Below are 7,016 nucleotides of genomic sequence, written 5' to 3' on the forward strand. Positions count from 1 at the left end.
CAAAACCAATCATTCCAGAGTCTGCAGCCATGATATGGGAATACCATGAACAACTATATGCTCATAAACTCACTAATTTAGAAGAAATGGAGCAATTCCTCAAAACCCAAAAACTATCAAAACTCATAAAAGATTAAACGGACACCTGAATAGCACTAAAACTATTAAAGGAATTGAAATTTTTAATTTAAAAAATCTTCCAAAAAAAGAGTCCCAGGCCCAGATGATTTAATTGGAAAATTCTATGAATCAGTTAAAGAAGTAACACCAGTCTACACAATCTCTTTCAAAAGAAACAAGGAAGAAAACCTTCCCAACACATTGGATGAGGCCAATATTAACCTGATATGTAAACCAGCTGCAGACTACCAAAAAAGTCACTACGTTATCAAATCTCTTATGAACATAGGCACAAAAACTGTTAATGAAATATGACCAAATTAAATCCAACACTGTATAAAAACAAATTATACATCTTGACCAGTGGGAGCTTTTCCAGGTATGCAGTGTTGCTGCAACATTCAAAATTCAATTAATGTAATCCAAATAAACTAAATAGTAAAAATAATATGGTTATATCAAGGAACACACAAGGTTACTGACAAAATCCAACATCAAGTCACAGTACAAACTTTCAGAAATTTAGGACAGTGGTGAATTTCCTAAACTTGATAGCATTTAAAAAACAAACAAACAAACAAACAAACAATCCTACAGCTAAGGCTGTCTACAACTAAGTTTGAAAAGAAGGAAATGATGTCTGATCTCTCTACTCTTGCTCAAACAAAACAAAACAAAACAAAACAAAACAAAACAAAACTTAGCCCTTAAAATAAGATAATAAAACTAATTAAAAGCATATTGATGGGAAAAGAAGAAATAAAACTGCCCCTAATTGTAGATAATATTGTCTATATAGAAAATGTATTGAGTGACAGGCATTAAGGAAAGCACGTAATGTGATGAGCACTGGGTGTTATACTAATCGAATTTAAATTAAAAAATAAAGGGGATCCCTGGGTGGCGCAGCGGTTTGACGCCTGCCTTTGGCCCAGGGCGCGATCCAGGAGACCCTGGATCGAATCCCACGTCGGGCTCCCGGTGCATGGAGCCTGCTTCTCCCTCTGCCTGTGTCTCTGCCTCTCTCTCTCTCTCTCTCTCTCTCTCTCTGTGTGACTATCATAAATAAATAAAAATTAAAAAAAATAAAAAATAAAAATAAAGAAAATGCCAAGAAATCTACAACAGACACACACAGAACCAACCAAACAAACAAACAAAAAGCAAAAAGAAATGAGTTTCAGTCAGGTCTGAGGATACAAAATCAGCGCTCAGCTTGGCACCTATGCCCACACCTCCTGGCCACAAGCCCTCAGACACTGCTGGCAGCTCTGCCACCCTGTCCTCTGGCTCCTCCTCCAGGGAGAGCACAGGGCGCTGCAGAGCAGAGCAGCAGACCCACGGGGTTCCTGCCTTCTCCCTGGCAGTCAATCAGGGCCCTTTGCTGCAACTGCCTGGGTGGCAATCTCACAACTTGTCTGGTCAGGAGCCCAGCGACAAGGAAGCTGAGTGCCAGTGTGAGCTGCTATGCTTCAAATGGTCTCTGGTGGCAGGGCCCACCCTCCGCATTCCAGAAGTGACCACACACAGCTGGCCTGCTGGTGAAGACTCATTTAGATGGAAACGCTCTACATTGGTCCACGGTTGTGCAAATGACTCAGAACTTACCTGGCATTTTGGTATAGCCAAATGACAGACAAGGAGCTAAAAGTAAGATAATTGAAGACAGTAAAAACCTAAATGAAACGTAAGGATTATCAACCAAAAAAGACCCATTGGAGAAAGCAGAGGATGAAAAATAAAATGAAACTGTTTTATTCTCTGTATTTCATGAGGCTTCATGAAATTTAATAAGAAAATATGGTGACTTTTTCTTCAAAGAACTGTGCTTTTCAGTGCCAGTTACATCAAATCAACCAGCCCCTAAGTGTTAACTCTATACTTGGGAGTATGTTATTAAAGATGCTCACATTAGAATGAGACAGAAAAACACCTATCAAAATGTTATGGTTTATTTTTGCATCTCACTAGCATTCATTGGTCTTTACTTTTGGCAAACATGTCCATTATGTTCTATCTCAGGGAATATTGTACTTTTAGGCATTAAGTTTACTAAATACCACATCTGCCTATTTACTGAAACTATTTCCTTTACTTATGGCTTATTGTATCATCCAGCTTTCTTGATAACATGTGCAAATTATTACCTGAATTTCTCTAAAGCCACCAAACTTTTGACATGTAAAGTTATTTAATTTAATTTAATTTAATTTTTTATTTGTAAAGTTATTTTATTTCTTCACAGTAATTTTCCTTTGGATTTCAGTCTTTGCTTGTGTTTTGGGGGATCCAACTATCCACCAAAGCCTGAAGGCACAGAATGCTTATTCTTACCAATATCCTTTCTACTTGTGTATTCAAAGTCACTGTCTGTCATTTCCCATGGTGATGATTTTATTTATGGCTTTTATAATCTCTTGATCAGAAGGTATGACCTTGGTACAGGCTATTGGGATATCTTCCTATAGGACTGAAACTCTCCTCTATTCTTCTTTTCATCTTTCTAGTTATATTGTGGGCTTTAAAAAAGTACTCCTGACCAAGCTCATTACCTGTTTTCCTGGTAGCTGGTTACCATTTGTCCTCTTTCAAATAATTGTCTTTTTGCTTAAAAAATGTGTGTGTGTGTGTGTGTGTGTGTGTGTGTGTGTGTATTAAGATGAACATTCCCTGGTTATATTTTATCAATAGTTTTCCTATTGCCATTGTTTATTGGCTTAATTGACACATCTTAATTTAAGAGATATCACATTATCTGTGGGTATGTTTATCAACTGGAAATGATGCTTCATTCCACTTACAATTTACAATCTGGAGCAAATTGAAAAGCTTATACTAATCATAATTTGTTATATATCAATTATATCTCAAAAAACCTGGAAAATGTTGTTAGTAATGCTGCCATAAAACTAATAACCACTATAAGAATCATAATTTTACAAATGGGAAGGCATGATGACTCATAAATCATATTATTTCATTCGTATGTGGGATTTAAGGAACAAAATACAGGAGCACAGAGGAAGAGAGGGAAAAATTAAACAAGATGAAACTACAGAGGGAGACAAATCATAAAAGACTCTTAATCATAGGAAACAAACTGAGGGTTGCTGTAGGGGAAGGGGGGGTGGGGATGGGATAACTGGTGATGGGCATGAAGGAGGGCACATGATATAATGAGCACTAGGTGTTATATATGGCTGATGAAACACTGAACTCTACCTTTGAAACTAGTAACAAACTATATGTTAATTAATTGAATTTAAATTTAAAATAAAATAATAAAATAAAAATAAAATTTGAGCACTGTGGAGAAAAAAAGAATAAAGTGGGAGGATTGTAGTTCTGGTCATTTGTTCCAGAATAATGAAAACTATTTTTCACACAGAAATCTGTGCACAAATGTTTATAGCAGCTTTATCTGAAATAGCCAAATCCTGGGAAGGACCCTCTGAAGGATTCAGTGGGTAAATGGCTACACAGATTATGGTGTACCCATGCCATGGAATATTGCTCACCAGTAAGAAATGAACTATTTACATATGCAATTCTATTTGCAGATTGCCAGAGAATGATGGTAAGTGAAAAAAAGCCAATATCAGAAGGTTACATACAGGATTATTCCATTCTTAAAATTACAAAATAAATGTGACACAGGCTGATGGCTGCCAGGTTGAGGAATGTTAAGAGTGGAAAGAAAGTGGGTCCGGTTGTTAAAAAAAAAAATTAAAAAGGTAATATGACAGATCCCTGTGATGGAAATGTTTTGTAGCCTGCCTATATCAAGGTTGATATCCTTGTCACTATATTATAGTTTTTGTGAGATATTACCATTGGAAGAAATTGAGCAGATGGCAACTGGGCTCTCTGTGTATTATTTCTTTCAACTGCATCTGATTCAACAATGATCCAGAAAAGAATAAACTTAAATGAAAAGATTACCATGTAATAAAATATGCTACAAATATTCAAGACAACAACAACTCCTCAAAAGAATAAAGTGGAAGGAATTATTCTACCAATACATTCATATATTATTGGTATATTATTATTTAGCTCCCAGTAATCAAAACAGTATGGTGTTGGCTGAGGGATAGACACTTGCATAAGTGGACTAGTTCAAGAATCCTCAAATAGATTCACACAAAAATGCTGACTTGAATTTTGACAAGAGTGCAAAAGCAATTCAATGGAAGAAGGATGGCGTTTTCAACAAATGGTACTAGAGCAACTAGCACCAGGACTTCCACAGGTCCAAAAAATAAATCATGACTTAAACTTCACACATTATATAAAAGTTCATTCAAAACAAATTATGATTTGACAAAGCAGGAAAGACTATCCACTGGAAAAAGGACAGTCTCTTCAATAAATGGTGCTGGGAAAATTGGACAGCCACATGCAGAAGAACGAAACTAGACCATTCTCTTACACCATACACAAAGATAAACTCAAAATGGATGAAAGATCTAAATGTGAGATAAGAATCCATCAAAATCCTAGAGGAGAACACAGGCAACACCCTTTTGAACTTGGCCAGAGCAACTTCTTGCAAGATACATCCATGAAGGCAAGAGAAACAAAAGCAGAAATGAATCATTGGGACTTCATCAAGATAAAAAGCTTCTGCAGAGCAAAAGAAACAGTCCACAAAACTAAAAGAAAACCTACAGATTGGGAGAAGATGTTTGCAAATGACCTATCAGATAAAGGGCTAGTATCCGAGATCTATAAAGAACTTATTCAACTCAACAGCAAAGAAACAAACAATCCAATCATGAAATGGGCAAAAGACATGAACAGAAATCTCACAGAGGAAGACATAGGCAGGGCCAACAAGCACATGAGAAAATGCTCCGCATCACTGGCCATCAGGGAAATACCAATCAAAACCACAATGAGATACCACCTCACACCAGTGCGAATGGGGAAAATTAACAAGGCAGGAAACCACAAATGTTGGAGAGCATGTGGAGAAAGGGGAACCCTCTTGCACTGTTGGTGGGAATGTGAACTGTTGCAGCCACTCTGGAAGACTGTGTGGAGGTTCCTCAAAGAGTGAAAAATAGATCTGCCCTAGGACCCAGCAATTGCGCTGCTGGGGATTTACCCCAAATATACAGATGCAGTGAAACGCCGGGACACCTGCACCCTGATTGTTTATAGCAGCAATGTCCACAATAGCCAAACTGGAAGGAGCCTCGGTTGTCCATCGAAAGATGATTGGATAAAGAAGATGTGGTATATGTATAAAATGGAATATTACTCAGCCATTAGAAACGAGAAATACCCACCATTTGCTTCAACGTGGATGGGACTGGAGGGTATTATGCTGAGTGAAATAAGTCAATCGGAAAAGGACAAACATTTTATGGTCTCATTCATTTGGGGAATATAATAATTCGTGAAAGGGAATAAAGGGAAAGGAGAGAAAATGAGTGAAAATATCAGTGAGGGTGACAAACATGAGAGACCCCTAAACTCTGGGAAATGAACAAGGGGTAGTGGAAGGGGAGGTGGGCGGGGGGGTTTGGGTGACTGGGTGATCGGCACTGAGCGGGGGCACTTGGCGGGATGAGCACTGGGTGTTATGCTAAATGTTGGCAAATTGAACTCCAATAAAAAATTTAAAAGATAAATTATGAACATAAAAGGAAAACATAAGGCAATAACAAAAATTTTAAATAGATAGCAAAATCTTTGAAATCTCGGGTTAGGAAATGAGTCCTTAGGCTTGAAACCAAAGCATGATCCACAAAGAGAAAAATGATAAACTGAACCTCATCAAAATTAAACACTTTTGCTCTGTGAAAGCCCATGTAAAATTGAAAAGACAAGCTACCGTCTGGGAGGATGTATTTCAAACCATATATTTGACAAAGGATTAGTATTTAGAATATATAAAGAATTCTCAAGAGACCAAAGTTAAAAAGTATATATGCCAACTAGAAAGTGGACAAAACATGAACAGCCATGTCACTGCAGAGGATATAATGTGGCAAATAATCTCTAAAAAGATAACAAACACCATTAGCCATTAAGAAAGCATATTAAAATGACAATGAACTAGCACTACTATTTGCCACACCGGCCAAAATAATAACAAATAATACTGACAATACCAAATGCTGGTGAAGGTGTGGAGAATCTGGAGCACTTATACTCATGTGTATTTCTTGGAAACATAAAATGACATTGCCACTCTGCAATACAGTTTGGTAATTCTTAAAAACTAAATAGACAGTAACTGTACGTCCTAGACATTTTACTCTTGGGCATTTACACCATATAAATAAAAATTAATATTTGCCAAAATTCCGTATAAAAAATGCTCATAGCAACATGTTGGTAATAGCCAAAACTAGAAACAGCCCTGATGTCCTTTCAAACAGATGAATGGCTAAGCAACCTATGATACATCCATTGCACAGAGTTCTACTCAGCAATAAAGGAATGAACTATTTTTTGTATATTTTTATTGGAGTTAAATTTGCCAACATATAGCATAACATCCAGTACTCCTCCCATCAAGTGCCCCCCTCAGTGCCCGTCAGCCATTCACCCCAAGCCCCGCCCACCTCCCTTTCCACCACCCCTTGTACATTTCCCAGAGTTAGGAGTAACTCAAGCTCTGTCACCCTCACTGATATTTCCCACTCAATTTCTCTCCTTTCCCCTTTAGTCCCTTTCACTATTTTTATATTTTCCAAATGAATGAGACCATATAATGTTTGTCCTTCTCCGATTGACTTGCTTCACTCAGCATAATACCCTCACTTCCATCCACATCGAAGCAAATGGTGGGTATATGTCGTTTCTAATGTCTGAGTAATTAATATTCCACTGTATACATACACCACATCTTCTTTATCCATTCTTTCGATGGACACTGAGGC

At 37.4% G+C, this 7,016-nt stretch overlaps 1 pseudogene; it reads left to right on the forward strand.

Annotated features, from left to right (window-relative positions):
* The first annotated feature begins 1,920 nt into the window (after positions 1 to 1,920).
* LOC118349978 (probable G-protein coupled receptor 160) lies at positions 1,921 to 3,027 on the forward strand (annotated as a pseudogene).
* The last annotated feature ends 3,989 nt before the right edge of the window (positions 3,028 to 7,016 follow it).

Source organism: Canis lupus, chromosome X (genome assembly GCF_003254725.2).
Source record: "Canis lupus dingo isolate Sandy chromosome X, ASM325472v2, whole genome shotgun sequence".
Taxonomy (NCBI): Eukaryota; Metazoa; Chordata; class Mammalia; order Carnivora; family Canidae; genus Canis; species Canis lupus.